The following is a 21,174-nucleotide window of genomic DNA, read 5'->3' as shown; positions in this document are numbered from 1 at the left end:
GGAAGTCAACCTCCTCTACCCACGAAGATGGCCCTGGGCCTTCTGCCCTAGTCCATTTCTTCCTACCTCCTTTAGTTTGTCTAATCCAAGAAGTTCTCCCATTATAGTTACTGAAGTCTTTCACTCAGTGCTCTGGGCTCACGAGTGTCTAATGCATGCGCACATAAATACACATATATACATAAACACATATATGTACCTACTTCTTATTGTATTTTGATGAGGGTCAGCCGAAAAACACATGTGTCTCCTTCTTATAGTTTCCCATTGTCAAGGTATCCAGTAGTTAAAGCAGTTTTCTATCCCCACCTCCTAACCCCCAAGAACAATCTCTCAGCTTCCATTAGATGAGGACTCTAAAGACCATCTGGAAGTGCTTAAAGAGCAGTTGCTGAGGATTCACAGCTAAAAGTTCTTTCCAAAAGGAAAATCCTACATCGCCTCTTCTACTCAAAAAGGAATGGTCTAGAGGTCAAACATATTGGAAACAAATGTGACTCATCCCAGCAAAACCACCTGCCTTCTTCCTTACTCTCTCTCAACACAATTCTGATTTTTTCCTGATTTTGATGCTTTATCACAGCTTTCTTTTACATAAGAGAAAGTTGTTTTCAAAATTGCTTCTATAATTGAAGACAATAACTAGTACAGGCAAACATATGCATAAATCAGGACAATGTCTAGTTATCACTGCAAATGAGAAGCTCGTACATTTGCTCTTTTCCAAAAGGCTGCTGGAATATGGCCCTTGGAATTCTAACAAGCAGCTTTAACTTAGCAGTCTGTGCATTGGCTTTGCTTTGAATACCACTGATGCAGTTCTCATCAAGATTTCCAGGCCTTCCAGAATGTAAAACTTTAAGTAAGAGAGGCCCTTGGATTGTAGCATGCCTATAATAACCCCATATGCAATCACATGATTATTCACTGGAGTTGCTGCTTTCTCCTGAGCTATAATACCATAGTTGAAAAATCACTACAGGACAAAACAATAAGAAAAGTATTACATTTTTATTTACAAAATAAAACTCTTCCTTCAAGAGGAGCCCCAAGTAGCCAAAATAATAATGGAAAAGAACAAAGCTGGAGGACTCACATGTCCTGAATTCAAAACTTACTACAAAAGACACAGTAATAAACACAAGTGTGTCACTGACATAAGTACAGGCATATAGAACAATGCAATGGAATTGAGAATCAAGAAATAAACCCACAAATCTACAGCCAATAGACTCTTGACAAGGGTGCCAAGATGATTCAATCTTGGAAAGAATACTTTCTTCAATAAATGGTGCTGGGACAACTGGATATCTATATGCAAATGAATGAAATTAGACCCCTACCTCACATCATATTCAGGATGGTGCTATGACTTAAATATAAGAGCTAAAAATCATAAAACTGATAGAAGAAAACATAGGGTGTAAATCTTAGGGTAACTCTTCATAAACTTGGATTCTTAAATATAACAACAAAATATGAATGGATCTTACATATGACAAGAAAAGTGAGAGAAAAAAGAAAAAATAGATAAATTTGACTTTGTCAAAATTAAAAACTTTTGTGTATCAAAAGATGTTATCAAGAAAATGAAAAGACAGCCTATAGAATGGGAGAAAATATCTTCAAGTCATATATCTGAAAAGGATCAAGTGCCCAGTACATATAAAAAAACTCTTATAACCAACTCAACAACAACAAAAAAGCAGAAAACCCACTTAAAAAATGGGCAAAGGGCAGAGAAGAGATATAAATGATCAACAAGCAAGTGAAAAGGTGAACAATAGCATCAATCATTAGGGAACATAAAGCAAAACCACAAGGAGGTACCATTTCTTACCCACTAAGAAAGCTCTAATTTAAAAAAAAACAAACAAAAAGAAAAACAGAAAATAAATGTTGGTGAGGATGGGAAGAAATCAGAACACTTGCTGTTGCTAATGGGAAGGTAAAATGATTAGAATCCACAGAAATGTCACTGTGTAAAGTCAGAGCACCATTAGGTAGGAAAAGGGTCCCAAAGTGAGAATAATGTGATACCCCGAGCTTCTCAACACCAGTGCCTTGCAGACTCTTAATTCCCTTCTACTTGTACAGAAGAAAGAGCAAAAGCCCACAGAGGAGGAGAAATAAGTGAGTTCACTAGAAATTAGTTCTGAGCCTCATGAAACAGTCTTGTTTTATAATGTCAGCATCTATAGGAAAGGAAGGGAAATGGGGATGAAGATTCTGAGTATCTGCAATAAGAAAAGTCCTATATATTCACCATCCCCCGTCAATACTTCCAAAACCAATGAAAAAGGTGATACTGTGCTCATTCTACAGGTGGGACAACCCAGGTCCCAGGTTTCAGAGCTCACATTCTTCCCACCACACTGTGATGTATCCAGCCAGGTGACAAATTTAAAAATCACCAAGAGCCATCATTCAGTTTTTCAATAAACTTCTACTTGCTCAGAGGAGTGGGTTAACTTCTACTTTTCTATTAGCTCAGTATGGGCTCTTTAACATATCTCCAAAGCAAAAATCTAACAACATCTATCCAAATTCTAGACCGCTTTGTTATTACGTGGGGAGTATAAAAAAAATTAAAAATAAAAAAACTTAAAAAAAAACACAACTGTTGCAACAGTTTCTTACAGCTTATTTTTCACAGGAGGATTGCTTCCTCCCAGCTACCTGAATGGTCGCTGTAAAACCACCAGTCCTCCAGCCATACAGAAAGGGTCAGGAGATCATGTCAGCACTTTTACCAGCAGCGCCTCTGCAGTCTTCCTCAAACTGCTCTCTTCCTGCTTTTGTGACACTTGATTCCCCCCACAGGCCACAAAATATGGAAAGGAATGAAGCAGCTGATCTGCAAGGTGGTTGCAGCCCAAGGTCACTGGCTGGTTCCTCTCCTGGGAGGGTTTATTTTAGTCTTCAGTCCTCAGCAAGCTGCCCTTTCCCACCTGAGGACAGCAAAGACAAGATACCTGCTCTTCTTTTCATTTCAGAAAAGTATAATAGTTAAGAACTTTTCAAATGCAAGAGTTTCCAATAACTTTAAACATTTTATTGATATATCAAAAAATAATCTAGGGAGCTGAATTGGATTTGTATTTTCCTCTGTCTCTTATAGAAGCAGACAAAACAAAGCAAACATTCCCAATGTAGGGGGAAAAATCCATATTTCAGTTCTGGAAAAGATTCAGAATGCCCAATTTAACATGGGAGTGTGTGAAACAGGTGAGGAGACAAGAAATCCTATCTTTGGAATAAGAAGTTCTTATTATTACCACCACAAAGGCCCTTAGGAAATGACACAGAAAGACATCCATAATATCATAATGACTTCAATAGCATACTCACAAGCAATATGTGGCAAGCTTAAAGAAACTACAAAATCTAAGGGCAATAGCTAGAATTTTAGACTATTTTTCTAGACTGGACTGTTAGATGTTTTCCAGCTCCCTCAAACCTTGAAGGTAAACTGAAGGTAGAACATTTAACAATGCTAATACAATCTTTTAAAAAGTTCAGCTGAAAACCAGGACAAGCCTTAAGCATTTGTTAAGTAGAAAACGAATATTTTGTTTTCAAATGTATCCCATTACTATAATTTATGGTTAATGCTTCTCTTCTCTAACATTTTCTTCTAAAAAGTTGAAAAAAATTAATATTATGTATATTTATACAGCATATGTATATACTATGTGATATATAAGGGTAGTATACCCATATACTTACCAGCTAGATTCTACAATGAACACCTTATGCTACTAGCTTTTTTGAATATCTAGCCTGTCATTCATCAGACTATCCATCCATCAGTTCTTTTGAATCCATTTCATAGAAAATAAGTTGCAGAACTCAGCATGCTTCACCTAAACTCTTACACAGCTGGCATTTCAATCTTTTCCATTTGAAAGCTATGACTTCACAAAAGAATGGAGGGAAAAGAAAGCAACTCAGTGCTCACTATGCACCTAGTTTCAGAGCCCACGTTGAGGTAAAGATGAGATTCTGGCAAAGGAGAGAGATTTTCCTAGAAAACAGGGGAAACAGTATTTGGCAGAATGTTGAGCTTAGCAACTGTTAGGAAAGTTCTCTTTCAAAGGTCATGGTGTTGGCCCCATGCTTTTCTTCTTTCCTTCTAATCACCTTGGGAAGAGAAACCCAGTTGGCCAGGGAGAGCAAGAAACAGAGCGAAAGAATCACCCTAGAAATGGAAAGATGGTGAGAAAAACCTGGTAGTTGGCCAAACTGAAGAATTCTGTCTTCTGGAGATGACATCCTTAGGTGGAAGAGGTAAGACAAGTCTTTTCAGCAAGACCAGTAAAGGGTTAGAAAATTCTTCCTCCTTTTTGTTTTTGCTCTTTCTCTCTCCTCTCTCTCAATTCCTCCACAAATTAAAAAATGAGAGGAGAACAGCTGGGGTTGGAGTTTGCCCACTGCTTTGGAAGGCCTCTAACAATAAAGAAGGGAAGATAATGAAAAACAAATGGAGGGCCAGGGTTGGCCATTCAGTGCCTAAGCAGAAGACTTTACATTTTGTTAAGGGCTGCTGAGTTCAGCTTACTGGGGAAGGAGAGAAGACAGAGCCACTGTACAGAAGAGTGCCCGGGAATGAAAGCTGTGTTCATGCAGAGCACAGCTCAAGAGCGCAAGACGCGTACAGGAGTGGCAATGGACAGGGTCCCTGAGGCAGATGATATTGCCCAAAAATAGCTGCATCACTATCTTCGCACATTGTGACTTCAACACTCCTGTCTCTGAGAGTTGAATTCATAAGTGTCCTCCCTTTGAAACTGGGCAGGCGCCACTTTGCTTTCCATGGTTTCAGGTACTCAAGGTCAACCACAGTCCAAAAATACAAAATGGAAAATTCCCGAGATAATTCATAAGCTTTAAATTGTGTACCATTCCGAGGAATACGATGCAATTTCTCCCATCCAGAAGCATCCTTTTGTCTAGCTTATCCATGCTGTACACTCTAGCTACCCACTCATTGGCCACTAGTAGTTATCTTGATTATCAGATAGAAAAAAACATAACATATATAGACTTCGGTACTAAACACACTTTCAAGCATCTACTGTGGGTCTTGGAATGTAACCCCTACAGATAAGAGAGGACTACTGTAACGTGATGGAGGTGACCATGCATAACTTCCAAGGCCAAGTCATAAAGCAATGCCGCTTCCACCTGGTCGGACAGAATAACCACACTGAAGCCCAGGCAGGCTGTCCCCCTGCCCTCAAGCTGCCATGCTATGAGGATAAAGCTGCCCATGAAGAGAGACCGTACAGAAAGGACCACATGAGACTGGGTGAAGAGGAATAAATGCTGAGCCATACCAGCTGCCTGCTCTTCTAGCATCAGCTGCCACCTGACTGCAACTGCATGAGAGAACCCAAGCCAGAAATGCAGAGCCGGGCCGTTCCATAACTCCTGATCACAGAAAAAGTGGGAAGTAAAAAGGTGACTGCTATTGTTTGCAGCCACTATATCTTTAAGTGACTTCTTACACAACAATAAATAACCAGAATAGGTCCTAACATACACGCTATATCATGGTGATATCTCATTTCATATACTGCAAAATTCGACTCTTTGAGCCTGGTATCAGTTTGACCACCAACTATACCTTTCTCGTTGTATATGTAACACTCCAGCCCCATGAGTTTGCATAAAAGTATTATACCCAAACTTTTCTAGAATCCTTCCCCAAAACACACTACATACATATACAGATTTTTTTCCCATTGAAATACCCTCCCTTTCCTCTTTAAAATTTTTCTACTTTCTACCCTCCATTCAAGGCCCACTATCTTCTAAAAGTAACCTTTGAAGGTTATCAGTGACATCTGAGCTGCCAAACCTAAACGTTTTGATCCTAATTCATGTACAACAGGGCACTAAATCCAAAAATGGAAGTAGCAATAGCACCTCAAGGACAGTTCAGCTCACTCTCTCTGGACCACAGTGCTGCCTCGTTTCCTTACTGAGTAGTGTTACCAAGCTGGGAGATTCAGGAGCATTGACTAAGAGTCGTATTCAAAGAGAATAAAGCCTTTTACCAGAGTTTCTCTATAATATTCTAAAGTTGCACTGGCCAATATGGTACCACGAGTCAAATGTTGCTTTTGAGCACTGAAATATGGCTAGTCTTGAGCTCTGTTTTAAGTACAAAATATTCAGTAGACAATAAAAGGTAAAACCTCCATAATATTTACATTGATTAAATGTTGAAATAATTATTTGGATATGCTAAGTTAAATATGTAACTAAAATTAATTTCACCTGTGATTCTGGACATTCCAGCCTCCAGTTTAGGTTGCTGTAACCTCTTTCTTTTTGCTGTTTTAATGAAGCTACAAGAAAATTCAAAATGTTCTATGTTGTTCACATAATATTTCTATTGGACAGTGCTGGCTGGTCTAGGACATCAGATGAACAATCATGAAATTTTGTGCTATACTGAATTGAAGGCACCCAAGAGGGCTGGGCACAGTAGCTCATGCCTGTCATACCGGCACTTTGGAAGGCTAAGTTGGAAGGATCACTTGAGGCCAGGAATTCCCAACCAGCCTCATCAACATAGCCAGACTCCATCTCTACAAAAAAATTTTTACAAATTAGCCAGGTATGGTGGTGCCTACTTGTAGTCCCAGCTTCTTAAGAGGCTGAAGAAGGAGGATCACTTGAGCCCAGGAGTTCTAGGCTGCAATGAGCTATGCCAAGCCACTGTACTCCAGCCTAGGCAACAGAACCAGACCCTGTTAAATAAAATAAAATAAAATAAAATAAATAAAAAAATAGACGGTGCCCAAGAAACACTATATATTTCCCTTAAAGGCTTATGAAAAGAAAATACTTTCAAAGGCAAAGGTGAACTATTAGGAAATAAAATAAAGGATGGCTAAAAGAGATGAGAATGAAGAATAATAAACTTAACATGTGTGCTTGGAAATGTTTCTAGTAAGACTCATCTCCAATCATACAATCACATGACATCCTCACCTCTTCTTTCAGAGCACTGAAATCATTATCCATGATTTTACTAAGGAAAGCTTTGAAATGTCAGGTTTTCTATTTCTAAAACTCTAATACATGTAGAAATTCTACTCACTGAAAATTACCTAGGTGTCTCCCAACACTGCAATTACTTTAGGACTTAGCTCTTTGAAGCAGTAGCTCACTCCATTTTCAGAGGAGGAAAAAGAATCTATGTAGCCACTGAAAGTGCTTAACCTACACCAGGAAATGGGCTAAAGATTAAAACTGTGCCCACAGGAGTAAGGAAGGGAGGAAGATAGAACATGGATTGGTAAAGCAGACACTCTAGTGTCCTGCCCAGATAACACTGGGTTCCTTTAATGGTCTTGTGCGTCCTTTCCCAACTTTTGTGTGCTTTGCTGCTAAGGGATGGTACCAGGATTTCTTAAGAAAAACCCTCTTCAACCACCGAAGCTGCTTCACCTGCAGATGAAGAGAGCAGAGGTGCTTGGAAGTTTATAGCCCTCTCTTACCTGCCCACAGACAGTGATTGATGCAGGAGTGGAAAAACCCAGCTCTACTGCCTTGAAGTGGAATAGACTCTAGGGAGCAATTATGTTCCAGAGCTGCCCACTGCACTCCCCCAACTCTGGCCCAGGATCAGGCTGGGGCAGGCACATAGATTAAATCATCCCCCTGCTTGGCTTCTTCCCTTTCCTTTCCCTTCCTCCACTCACTGGTTTCTCCTGGGAACCCTGCCTTGATAAGCCACTTGTGCAGAAATCCTCTTCTCATTCTGCTTCTGGAGAGCTCATCTCACGACTCTTGGCATGCATGAATGTGCTCTAAGAAAATGTGAAAGAAACAACAGGTTTTTGTGCTTGCTATTGTTGTACCATGGGTAAGAGCTTCTGTAACACCCAAGAGTTTGAAATAACTGCAGTATTTACAGGGTAATAAGAAGTATCCTTATTCCTATAGAGCATTGCAGCAACCTTAGGCCATAGATCTTAGATCAAGAAAAAATACACTAATAGCTGGCACAACATATCTATGTCTCCAAGGTGTAAGAGAAGACAGGACGATGAGTAAGGCTCTAACGTAGAGGCAAAATGAAAGAAAAGACAACATTAAGTTTGGTGAGCTGCATGCCTAACACTAACGTTATAAATTCTGCATATAATTAATATAGATATTTTCTGAGATGTAGTCTCGTCTGTCACCCAGGATGGGGTACAGTGGCACAGTCTCGGCTCACTGCAAACCTCCACCTCCTGGGTTCAGGCGATTCTCCTGTCTCAGCCTCTCAAATAGCTGGGATTACAGGCATACGCCACCATGCCCAGCTAAATTTTTTTGTACTTTTAGTAGAGATGGGGTTTCATCATGTTGGCCAGGCTGGCCTTGAACTCCTGACTTCAGGTGATCCGCACCCCTTGGCCTCCCAAAATGCTGGGTGGCATGAGCCACTACACCCAGTCTATAATGAATATTTAATAAAAACAATTTAAAAGGAAGAAAGCACCCCCAACGTTAGGTAGGTTTTTCAGAAGAAGAGAGTATCTTCCAAACTAAAATACCATAGGGGAGAAGTTATCAAGGGTTGTTTACTTTCTTTTCCTGAAACTTGAAGGCAGTTTTTGATTGGACTAAACTAAGGCATTCCTCTTCAGCAAGAGCCAATCTAAAGCTCTCAATGCAAAGGTCACTTAACGCAAGGATGAGGATAATTCATCCAAAAACAGTCATTTTGTTCTCTAAATAAATACTTTCTATTGTAGGAGTTTATTGACCAACACTTTAAAAAAAAAAAAAAAAAGCTAAACTGAATGTGACATATAAGCAAGATCCAAAATATACCTTTGCCTTTATAGGAATATGAACATATTCTGAATGCCTACTCTGCATATAAATGGGCTTAAAAAATACATTTAGAACTAACATAGAGTCAGAGCTGCTCACTGTTGGAAGTATGGGGAAGTAAAGCAGGCATTTCAAGACAAAGCCAGAAATGCTCAGGTTCCAGAGTCCAGAAGTTTCCAATTTTGAGTATGGGAAGATATTATAGAAGAATCAGATTTTAGTTCAGTGTTTTAAAAAACAACTCACAATTCAAGATATGTAGCAAGTGAATGATGTTAGAGGCCAAATGGTTTTGTTTTTAGGAGAGGATGAGGGACATATGGAAGGATTCTCTGGAAGGAAGGCAGGACTAACGTAAGCAATCGACCACCAGGTGACATCTGGGGCTCCTAATCAGGTCCTACTGGGTGAGAACGAGAGTACACTGCCCATGTACTGTGCTTCAGCCCAGGATCTGGAGCCATCCAAAGTCTTTGTAAAATTTTTTTTGTTGTTTTTTTCTTTTTGAGACAGAGTCTTGCTCTGTTGCCCAGGCTGGAGTGCAGTGGCAGGATCTCAGCTCACTGAAAGCACTGCCTCCCAGGTTCACACCATTCTCCTGCCTCAGCCTCCCAAGTAGCTGGGCCTACAGGCGCCCGCCACCACGCCCAGCTAATATTTTGTATTTTTAGTAGAGACGGAGTTTCACCATGTTAGCCAGGATGGTCTCGATCTCCTGACCTCGTGATCCGCCCGCCTGACCTCCCAAAATGCTGGGATTGCAGGCGTGAGCCACAGCGCCCAGCCAAGCCTTTGTAAAATTAAATGTATAGCATTTATACTCCTTAATGTAGAGGAATTTCTTCTTTGAACTTAAAATGTTTAATAAAACTTCTGAGCTCTGTTGGGGTTCTTTTTTTTTTGGACTCTTGAATCAAGTGTTTATATTCACTAAGCACATAATTCGTCACAGGAACCATTTATAAATACAGCTGATGAAAAATGACCTATTTAAGGGTAATACAACTCTTACACAGAGAAAGTGGATAGTCCAGATTCATGTGGCAAAGGAGTGAAAAGCAGATGATGTGTCCACACTGATTTAAAGTCCCTAGAGAATTATTCAGTCCTTCCTAGTCCCCAGCTCTTCTTTGCCTACTAAGACATGGTTTATGAGTCACCCTTGGGGAGTAGTAAAAGATAGTGCACTTGACTAAAAATAGATAGGAACATTCAATAATAAATCTACTTTCTGGATATCTCTTGTCATCATTAAACACTGATCACTTAGAGAAGTGTCGGGTTGTGCGATTCTTCCTTCCCCTCATGGAAAGGCCGGAAGAAAATCAGCCACAGTCACTGCCAAAAGATAATGAAGTATCTCACATGATATGCAACACACTGGAGGAAAAAACTCTGCCATTAAATGCCAATAGCCCAGAGGAACAGATCCTCCAGGAGGACCTATTGAGAGGAACAGTAAAGTTGCTGGTTCATGCCATTGCTATAAAATGACCTCTTGTTCCTGAAGGTAAGAAATGATACATAGTCCAAATGCTTTGCTTATAATAGCAATTAAAAAATAGAAATTTGAGCCAGGTGCAGTTCGTGCCTGTTATCCCAGCACTTTGGGAGGCCGAGGCGGGCAGATCACGAGGTCAGGAGTTCGAGACCAGCCTTACCAACATGGTGAAACTCCATCTCTACTAAAAATACAAAAATTAGCCAGGCATGGTGGTATGTGCCTGTAATGCTACTCAGGAGGTGGAGGCAGGAGAATTGCTTGAACCCAGGAGGCAGAGGTTGCAGTGAGCCGAGATTATGCCACTGCACTCCAGCCTGGGTGACAGAGTGAGAATTCCATCTGAAAAAAAGTAAATACATAAATAAACAACAATTTGATCAAGGGATTATAAAAGAACAATGTCTCATATTCACTAGGATTCTGGCTCTGGAATACAAGTATTGGCAAGTTACAGTTTATAAATGAAACAAATCAGCCATATAAAGATATTTCCAGTTCCCCTTTTCACGTTTCTTTAAAGGTTTGTAAAATGAACCATTAGGGGAGCACTGGAAGAATTTATTTACATCATTCTCTGGTAGTTCCCCCAAAATGGAGGATTTTTGCTGATAATGTGCACAGTTGTGATTTTTCACATCAGTCGGAATCTTCTTAAGCAAAATCTGCACAGGACTGAAAACAAGTCACATACATTTCTCCCCAGAAAGAATTATAGACAATGATCACTTCAAAAACATGTGATGTTTACCAAATGCAGGCAACACTATAGCAGAGAGTAAGTAGAAAATCTAGCAAAGGGTAAAGTGCCCACGGTTAGTAGTGAAATTAATAAACTTGAACCTTGAAAGTGCTGGGAGATCCTGCTTAATGCTCTGCCGCATCAAGGAAGATGTCTGTGAACCAGTTTTGAGAGGCATTTCAGAAGCAGCATCAGCCAGAATGAAGGGATTCATCTTACAGACTGAAAGTTCTAGAACCCAGGAGGCAGAGGTTGCAGTGAGCCAAGATTGCACCACTGCAATCCAGCCTGGGTGACAGAGCAAGAATTCTGTCTCAAAAAATAAATAAATCAATAAACAGCAATTTGATCAAGGGATACCCTACAACCAAAGACTCTCCACACAGGCTATAAAGTACTCACCAGGCAGCTCTGGACCGACTGCAGGTGATGTCCACTTCGTCAAACTCACAGCAGCACTGTCCTCTGTGAAACAGACACAGACGAGACAAATCAATGTAAAGGACTTTTAGAGTTTTCATGGAGAAAAACAATCCTTTGCACTTCAAAATCAGAATCTATATGTAAATTTAAAAACGTCAGTAAAACAAAACAAAAAAAAATGGCGTAAGTTGCAAACAAAAGACACAGACACACAGTCATCATATCAGAATTATTACTGCTACACCCAGCCAACAGAGTTTATACACTGTCTCTATAATGCTGCTAATATCCTACTCAGCATCTTAATCTATTAAAATAATTAAGCAGCAATAGAACAACAAGGCTATCTAAAACCTTCTCACAGTAAATATAATTATCTTTTCCTGATTAGCAGTATAATGTCCTTAGATGAACTGTAATTGGAAAAAACTCTTTTTATAGCAGAATTACATCTATCTGCAAAGAGAGTCTTTTTTTATGGATGTTTCTGTATTGTCTTTGTTATTAAGTTGTTTATGTTGATTCTGAATTTGACACTGGATTTCTGATTTGGCTGAAATCTAGATTTCAGGATCTTTTCAAGGTGGAGTGGGAGAAAAAGTTCCAGGTGGTGTCAGAAGTTCACAAAAGTGGCCAGGTGCAGTGGCTCATGCCTATAATCCCAACACTTTGAGAGGCCGAGGCAAGCAGATCACTTGCCTTGGGAGTGGAGTTCAAGACCAGCCTCGTCAACATGGTGAAGCCCCATATCTACAAAAAATACAAAAATTAGCCAAGTGTGGTGGTGCATGCCTGTAATCCTAGCTACTCGGGAGTGAGGCAAGAGAATCACTTGAATCCAGGAGGCAGAGGTTGCAGTGAGCAAAGATCGTGCCACTGCACTCCAGCCTGGACAACAGAGTAAAACTCTATCTCAAAAAAATAATAATAAGTACACAAAAGTAAGGGGAAGTCCATTTCCATGTGGTAAGAAGGCAGAAGCAACTGATGACACCTGGGAAAACTGTGTCTGTAAAGTTTGAATTGAAATTTGTGAGGGTCACGATGTATAGAGATGACTACAGCAGAGTCCTTTAATGAGGTCTCAGGTAGGTTGGTACATTCATATAATACAAGACTACACCATGCAAAACAAGAGAGGAAATCTGTACCTATATGAACAGACATGGAAACAAATTCTCAGGTAATTTTATTAATTTAAAAAATCTGAAGTAGGGTAGTAATATGGGTACTATGACCCCATGTGTTAAGACAAACCTCACTAATCTATATGTAAATACACAGACATATATCGTTATACACAAATAACGCATCTGGAGGGAAAACAGGAAACATTGAGTGTGGCGGGGACTAGTACCAAAAGGAAATTTTTAAAGGGTAGGGTCTTTGATTTTAACCTAACACTTAACTATTATGTAATATTTTACCATGAAGCAAATTATTTTTATAATTAAAATGGAATAAAAGCCAATTCACTCCAAAGTCTCTACAGAAAGCAACATCCCACTTCAAATATACAGAATTAGGGAATACACAGCATCATGTACCCTGACTTTACTAATTTAGTGACAATTTACTATGATGCAGGCTGGGTCTAAGCATGGATTGAATCATTATTTATAATCCACATAAAAACTCAAAAATGTATGTACTGGGATTACTCTTATTTTATAGAAAAGGGAATGAAGAAGTTGAATATTCAAGAATCACACAAAGCTGGTATTCAAACACAGGCACCCTCACCCATGTTTAGCCCCTACAGTGCCACTTCTTCCATGGCATTTACTAGATTTTCAATATTACATTTGTATTCGTAATTATGTTTTAATATGAAGATAGGACTCCCATGAAGACAGGGATTATGTGTTATTGAAAACCATTAGGTATTTCCCCAATACCTAGCATAATGCCTATCACAGAGTAGATGCTCAATAAATCTTTGTTGAATGCTGAATAATTAGGTGGCCTACCTAGAGCTGGAATATTAAACTATATGACTCTTTTATGTCTCCTGAGGCTATGAAACAGGCCAAGTTTCCAAAAAGCTCCTAGATTAATGATCCTGCCACACCATGCTCCTCGCTTTGAGAAACCACTTGCTGCCCAAGTCATTTCATAATCAAAGACTTAGAGACTGGACACATGTTTTCCCTTCTCTTCGTTAATTCCCTAGTGACCATCTAACATAAACTGCTTCATTGTTCCATAAACCTTTCTAATTCTGGGCATATATAGGATATTGCAACATTTGGGAAAGCCAGTGTTGAAATACTTAACTACAAAGAAGTTAAGCAGTGTAAGCAATTTGTCATGAACTATTTAGCTACTGGCATATCACAGCCAAACTATTGCCACTGACTTGGAGTTGTAGTAACACATGAATGAAGGCTCCAGCATGTCAACTTTTCCTTTCAAATACTATTATTCTGGGTCATGAAGGGATTACATGGGGCTTTGGTAAAGAAGGGACGGTGTGCATGAGTGTGTGTGTGTGAGAGACAGATAGAGGCTGTGTGTGTGTGTGTGTGTGTGTGTGTGTGTGTCTGGGGTGTTTATATACGTCTCCCCACATGTTTTGGTCTTTCAAAGAAGAAAGCTATTTTCCCATAATAGGTAAACAAAATCGCAAATCCCATAGTTGTATCAGTGTGAACGCAAACAAAAGCTGTTTCGTTCAACAAAGGTATCAAGAGCATTCAATGGGGAAAGACAGTCTATTCAACACATGGTGCCAGGACAACTGAATACTCACATGCAAAGGAATGAAGATAGGCTCCTACCTCACAACATGGACAAAAATTAGCTCCAAGTGAATCACAGAAATAAAACTATAAAATTCTTAAAAGTAAATCTAACATAGGAGGAAATCTTTATGATCTTGGGTGACACCATTTTTGTGGCTAGAACAATGGTTTCTCAGGTATGACACCAAAAGCATGAAGAACAAAAGAAAAAAGAAGATAAGTCAAACCTCTTTAAAAACTTTTGTGCTTCAAAGTACACCGCCAAAAAAGTGAAAAGAGAAGGCACAGAACAGGAAATCTGATAAAGAATTTTTATCCAGGATGTAAGAACTCTTAGAACTGGACAGGAAAAAGACAAATAACCCAATTTTAAAATGGGCAAATGACCTGAATAGACATTTCCCAAAAAAGATATACAAATACATGAAAAGATGCTCAACCATTAGAGAAATATAAATCAAAGCCAAAATGAGACACTGCTTCACAGCCACTAGAAGAACTATAATCAAAAGACCTAACAAGTGTTGACAAGAATTTAGAGAAATCGGAACCTTCGTACACTGCTGGTGGAAATGTAAAATGATGCAGCTGCTTTGGAAAACAGTCTAGCAGTTGCTCAAATGGTTAAAAATGAAGTAACGGTATCACCCAGCAAGTCCACTTCCAGATATGAACCCAAGAAAAAATGAAAACATATATCCATATAAAAATTACATGTAAAATTTCATATTAGCAGCATTATTCATAATAGCCCAATTGTAAACAATCCCAATGTTCATCAACTGATAAACATATCAACAAAACGTGTAGTATGTTCGTGTAATAGAATATTATCTAGCAATTCAAAAATGCAACACAGATACACATGACAATGTGAATTAACTTCAAAGAAACATTACGCTGGCTGGGCATGGTGGCTCATGCCTATAATCCTGGCATTTTGGAAGGCCAAGGTGGGCGGATCACCTAAGGTCAGGAGTTCAAGAGCAGCCTAGCCAACATAGTGAAATCCCATCTCTACTAAAAACACAAAAATTAGCCGGGTGTGGTGGCGCACACCTGTGATCCCAGCTACTCAGGAGACAGAGGCAAGAGAACCACTTGAATCTGGGAGACAAGAGTTTGTAGTGAGCCAAGATCACACCACTGCCCTCCAGCCTGGGTGATAGAGTGAGATTTTGTCTCAAAAAAAAAAAAAAAAAAAAAATGCTAAGGGAGAGAAGCCAAGCGCAAAGACCACATATGGTATGTTCCCATGTATATGAAATGTCCAGCACAGGCAAATCCACAGAAACAGAAAGCAGACTAGTGGCTCTCTACGACTAAAGGAGCACGATGGGATTTCTTTTTGGGGTAATGAAAATTCAAAGGTTAGATTGTGTTGATAGTTGCACAATGCTGCGAATATATTAACACTAAAAACCATTGAATTGTACATTTTAAGTGAGTGCATTCTATGGTATGTAAATTATACTTCATGAAAGCAGTCTTTAAAGAAAGGGTTATACTTCAGTGAGTTTGCCAGTGAATATCAGTCAGCTTTTTCTGATAATGAGAAAAAGCTTATGAGAAAAATGAGAAAACACTTATGCACATTCTTCAAGAAAACACAGTAAGTGGTAACATTTATATATATTAAAAATTCTTATTGTGATTCTTCAGGGGATTCCTTGTGATGGAAAATACCCAATTTTATTTTATCCTGACAAAAGAAAAGCATACATATGGAACTGCCTTCAAGCCATAAGAAAACACCAACATTTTACTGTAAACCACCACTAATCATGCCACAGTGTTTTACAAAGTCTTATTTCAAAGCAATGGGGAACTTTAGCCAAGGGTGAAGCTTTTATTTCTCAGAGGAGGAAAAAAACTACAAATATTTGAAGGTGACATTGCCATGCCTGTTTTAGTGAATCTATATAGGTACTGAACACAAAAAGACTAGCATGTAATGTCCTCCCCCAAGACATTCAATATTTAGATTTTGTTTTAAAGTGAAGAATAATTGGGCAAGGTTGAACCAAAACAGATCATTTTATTCTGACTTAATACTGAACACGGAAATTATTGTTTTGCAAGCAAACAGAATGTTAGAAAACAGTTGTGTCAGTGAGTTTGTGCAATATAACAAACACTTCAAACTTCTGTAGCTTAAACCAGTAGCCACTTATTTTGGTGTTCGCAAGTTTGCAAGAGAAGCAAGAAGGCAGGCCCCAAAGTACAAGCACTTTCCAAGCCTCTGATGGATCGCATTGGCTAACATATCATTTGGCAAAACTAGTCACGTGGTCAAGCCCACATTCAAAACACAGAGAAATGGTCCCACCTCTTGATGGGGCACTGCGCATTGCAAAGCCATGAATGTACAGTGGGAAAGACCTTGTGGACATTTTTACAATCGACCACAGCATTATTTCCCAAAGTGGAACACACTCCCACTAATGGTTCATTAAGAGATACTTCACGGTTTATTACACTTTATTATTAATGGTACAGTTTCCATGTACCATCTTAAAATACAGATATTTTACAATGGTACATGGAGAGGTAATGTAGAGTGCATGGACATTAGCACTTACCTTCTATTTATAGAAAATGGAATCATTCTTCTATTGAATGAGTACATAACTTCTATTGGGTACATAACTATAATTATTTACAGTTACTTATAATAGTAATGTTACCACATTACCATCATTATTTATCACAGTTGTATTTTCTTTTTAAGCAAATATATTTAAGTGGAAAAGATGAGTCATGAGTTCAGGTAAAACACAGGTTTGGCCAAATTCATAAAAGTGATTCAGGAATAACCCAAGTTTAGAACCCAGTGGGGTAGGACAATGCTTCTCAAACTTTAACATACAAATCACCAATATATCTGGTTAAAATGCACATTCTGTTTGACTGTAGGTCTGACGGAGGGCCTGAGATTCAGCATGTGGGAAGCTCCAGCTCTCAGGTGATGCTGACATGACTGGTTCCAGTGCATGCTGAGTATCAAGCACAGAGGTGAAGGGCAAAGACCTGGCAGTCCGAAGAGCTGAGCACTAGCATTTACCAGCTGTGCAGTTTCAAGCAACTGTCTTCACCTTTCCGAAACCAGCTCCTGTCTGTAAAATGCAGGTGGTGTTAGGATTCATCTCAGAAGTCAGGGTCAGAGTGAGATGAGATGAGAGGAGCAGGGCACCCAAGCAACACAAAAGGGATCAATGCCTTTGTTCTGCCATAGCTAATGACTTCCATAAAAGCCCCCAAATGAATCACAGGTTAAGAAAAGAAAGCGAGGGGGCCAAAAGGACACTGTGTTAGCCCAAATCATATCATGCCTAGACATTAAAAGTAACCAAATCTTAGAAACAAGTTTTGCCAATGCAATCATATTTTATATATTCATGTAAGGTATTAATATGTTTATGTTTCCTGAGGTTCACGCTACAATATTTATTGAGCACCTACTGTGTGCTAGATGCTGTTCTCAGTTTGAGTATATGGCAGTGAAAAAAACAGACAAAACTCCTAGAACTCATGGCACTCACACCCTCCAATTCTCTCAGTCTCTGGAACTGCCCCCATATACTAATTCTCTAGGCTGCATTCACAGAGAGGCTGTCCATGGGCCTGATCTGGCCACATGTATATTTATATGAATCCATGGTGATCTTTTAAAGTTTTAGCTGCTTATTCATATTAAAAAATGAGAGATTACACATAAATATCCGGACTGCTAGCTTCTCTTAGAAATTTGGATGATTTGGCAACAGAATGCTGCAGACAACTCAGCCACAGCTGAGAGGCATCTGTCCCCTCAGAGAAAGCTTGGGTTTTCAGGTTCCCACAGCCCCCACCTTCCAGAGCACTTCCACCCAGCCAACTCCGTCACCTATGTTCTCCTCTCACCCACCCAGGTGAGTGATCCCTAAATGAAAGCCCTCATCAGCAACATGTATAAGCATGGAAGGGAGGGGATTCCAACTTCCTATTCTGTATTTTTTCTTTGCCATCATGCAGTAAACACCAAGAAAAAGAGCTATTTTACCCATTCATTTGCCCCTCCCTGTGTCTAAAACTGCCAGTTTGAGAAAGCATGTAAACTCTGCCCAGAAAACTTACAGCTCCTCTGTCTGTCATTTACTGTGGGTAACTGGCTCTACAACACAAAACAGGGCTCTTTAGAGGGGTTCATTACAAGTTTTTTATAGGTGTTATTTTTCTCTAAATAATGGTAATGGCTTTGCAATTTCTAGCCTACATTCTTTTGCCTGGTTTCCTTCATGTCTCAGTTTTCTACAGCTGCATAACAAATTGCCACAAATGTAGTGACTTGAAGCAACACACATTCATTAGCTCATAGCTCTGTCGGTCAGGAGTCCAGACACAGTTGCTGGGTTTTCTGTTCAGCATCTTACAAGGCTAAAATCAAGGTGTTGGTTAGGCTTCATCCTTTCTGGAGGCTCAGAGAAATAATCTGCTTACAAGTTCACTCAGGCTGTGGGGGCCACTCTGAGCTCCTAGATGCCATCCACACTCCTTGTCACATGGCCCCCAACATCTTCAAAGCCAGTCATTGAGAATCTCCCCTGATGGAATCTTTCTCTCTGAATCCACTTCTCTCTTGAATCCAACCCCTTTTAGGGTCCACCGAGGACAAACTTTTATTCTTAAAGTAAACTGTGCCATGCAACATAACCTAATCACAGGAGTGACATCCCATCATAGTGACATTCCTAGGGATCAAACAGGAAGTGTAAACCAAGGGGCAGTAGTCTTGGACGGACACCTTAGAATTCTGCCTGTTACACCTAACTTAGCATGCATTTGTCGTCTGTGTAACTCAGGCTTGAATCTGCAGCTATGTCACAAGAAAAGTTAACTGACCAGCAGAGAGGCTAAATAAAACCAGTCAGTACATTTTTAACAATGGTCCCAAATGTTCTTGGGCTTCCATATCTAATGCAAAGAATATCTGTACTCTACCAAGTTCTACATCTATAAGAGATGTTTCTCTTCTTTACCTTAAACTAAACCTTATGAAACTAGATGTCTAGAAAAGTGACACTCTTTAAAAGAAGCAGCAAACACATACTCAGTACCTAGAAGAACCAAAAATTTGGGTTTTGTTTGTTTTGTTTTGTTTTGTTTTTAAGAGAGAGTATCCAATTAATAACATGGGCCAAAATGTTGTAATTAAATTAGGTTATATTTTGTACATGGTGTCAACCGATTTAAACTGCTCTTTCATTCAACTGACTTGGTTATTGGGAAGTTACACAGAGCCAGCATATACATAACCACACTAATATTTAAAGTAAAAGCAGGCCAAGTGTGGTGGCTCACGCCTGTAATCCCAACACTTTGGAATGCCAAAGTGGGAGGACTGCTTAACCCCAGGAGTTAGAGACCAGCCTGGTCAACATAGTGAGACTCCATCTCTACACAAAATACAGAAAATTAGCCAGAAATGGTGGCACATGCCTGTAGTCCCAGCTACTTAGGAGGCTGAGGTGGGAAGATTACTTGAACCGGGGAAGTCAAGGCTGCAGTGAGCTGAGATCATACCACTGCACTCCAACCTAGGCAACAGAGCAAGACCCTGTCTCAAAAAAAGAGTAAAAGTTTAAATATAATTAAAATCCTGCTTAACATATCCACCAGTACATGGCTTATTAGATAAGACTTAAAAAAATGAGAATCCTTAAGAAATCTCCCTTCAAAACCATGTTTGATTAGAGAGCAAAACTGTCAGAAGCAAACAGTAATAACTACCAATCAAAGAGAAATTACTATGTCCAGGTACCACTCTCAGAGTTTTATGTATATTAACTCATTATATCTCATCAAACTCTATGAAATAGAAATGGTTATAGATGAGCAGACTGAGGCACAGAGTAGTCATCTCACTCATCCAGAGTCATATGACAGGTAAGCAAAGGAGCAGGAATTCACCCCTGACACACTGGCCCTGGGACCCGTCCTCTTAAGGCAACTGTCTGCGCATCCATCTGTGTTTCCACAGTATAAAATAAGGGCTATTTCTGCATCTATGATACAGCAGAAGACGGTGGCCAAGCACACATGCATTGCACTCAGACAGATACGGCTCATGTCCATGGCCAAGAGGTGAGTGCGGCCTGCAGTCCTGCAAAGGGGTACATTTCTGTAATTTGGATTAAAATACCCTATAGACCAGCAGCTGCCTTGTTCAGCAAGTCTATGAAAATCTCTTTAAAAAAGAAAATAATACAAATATTCCTCTACCCCCGTGTTTTATTTTGAAAGAGGAAAGAGAAAAAATATAATTGATTCCTTTTTCTCTCTTTTCTTCCTTCTAAATCCTCTTCCACTATGCACCATTTTGAAATTGAGAGATTATGAAACAATGAAAACACAGCAAAACCTAACACTAGAAGCAAGTAAGAAACATGACTGGATCCCTTTCCTATTGTGGAGAAGGTGGTGGGCCCTCCTTTAGGTAATGAGAAAGAAAAAATCTATAGTTCAATAACCTGAAACCTTTTCCATTGATTCTATCCCCCCATAGCAATGGCAGTACGGCACCACACGCCGCCAGCCACACGCAGGACAGACCCTGAGAAACCGTGCTTAGCAGTTGTATAATAGTAATAGGTCACTGGAGGTAGAGCTGGGGTGGGGAGTACAATATTAAATCTTGACATTTGCATTCAAAGCAGATTTGCTTTCAATGGCTCATTTGCATGACTAGGTTGGACAAGTCCTTGTGTTAGGACATTTACTCAGTGATGTTTCTTGGTACTTGCAAGACGCTATCTCAGGACTGTTAATGTACTCGGGCCTGTTGCCTAAGGAGGTAGGAGACTAAAACTGTACTTTAATCAGTCCTCTTCATGTTCTCCTACAGTTCAATCTCAGCCCCAGTGTCCTGTTGATCGCATAGC

The 21,174-nt window shown here is 39.6% G+C and overlaps 1 protein-coding gene across 1 annotated transcript in view; it reads right to left on the bottom strand.

The window, feature by feature from the left end:
• Positions 1 to 21,174, bottom strand: part of PLCB4 (phospholipase C, beta 4) — a 293,921-nt gene that overhangs the window by 262,171 nt on the left and 10,576 nt on the right. The window contains exon 2 of the mRNA XM_011998921.1: positions 11,490 to 11,552. The gene's annotated coding sequence lies outside the window, so the exon portion shown is untranslated. The remainder of the gene's footprint in view (positions 1 to 11,489; positions 11,553 to 21,174) is intronic.

The sequence above is a fragment of the Mandrillus leucophaeus genome, unplaced genomic scaffold (genome assembly GCF_000951045.1).
Source record: "Mandrillus leucophaeus isolate KB7577 unplaced genomic scaffold, Mleu.le_1.0 Scaffold116, whole genome shotgun sequence".
Taxonomy (NCBI): Eukaryota; Metazoa; Chordata; class Mammalia; order Primates; family Cercopithecidae; genus Mandrillus; species Mandrillus leucophaeus.
The sequence above is the reverse complement of the archived record's forward strand: the minus strand, read 5'-3'. Positions and strand labels throughout refer to the sequence as shown.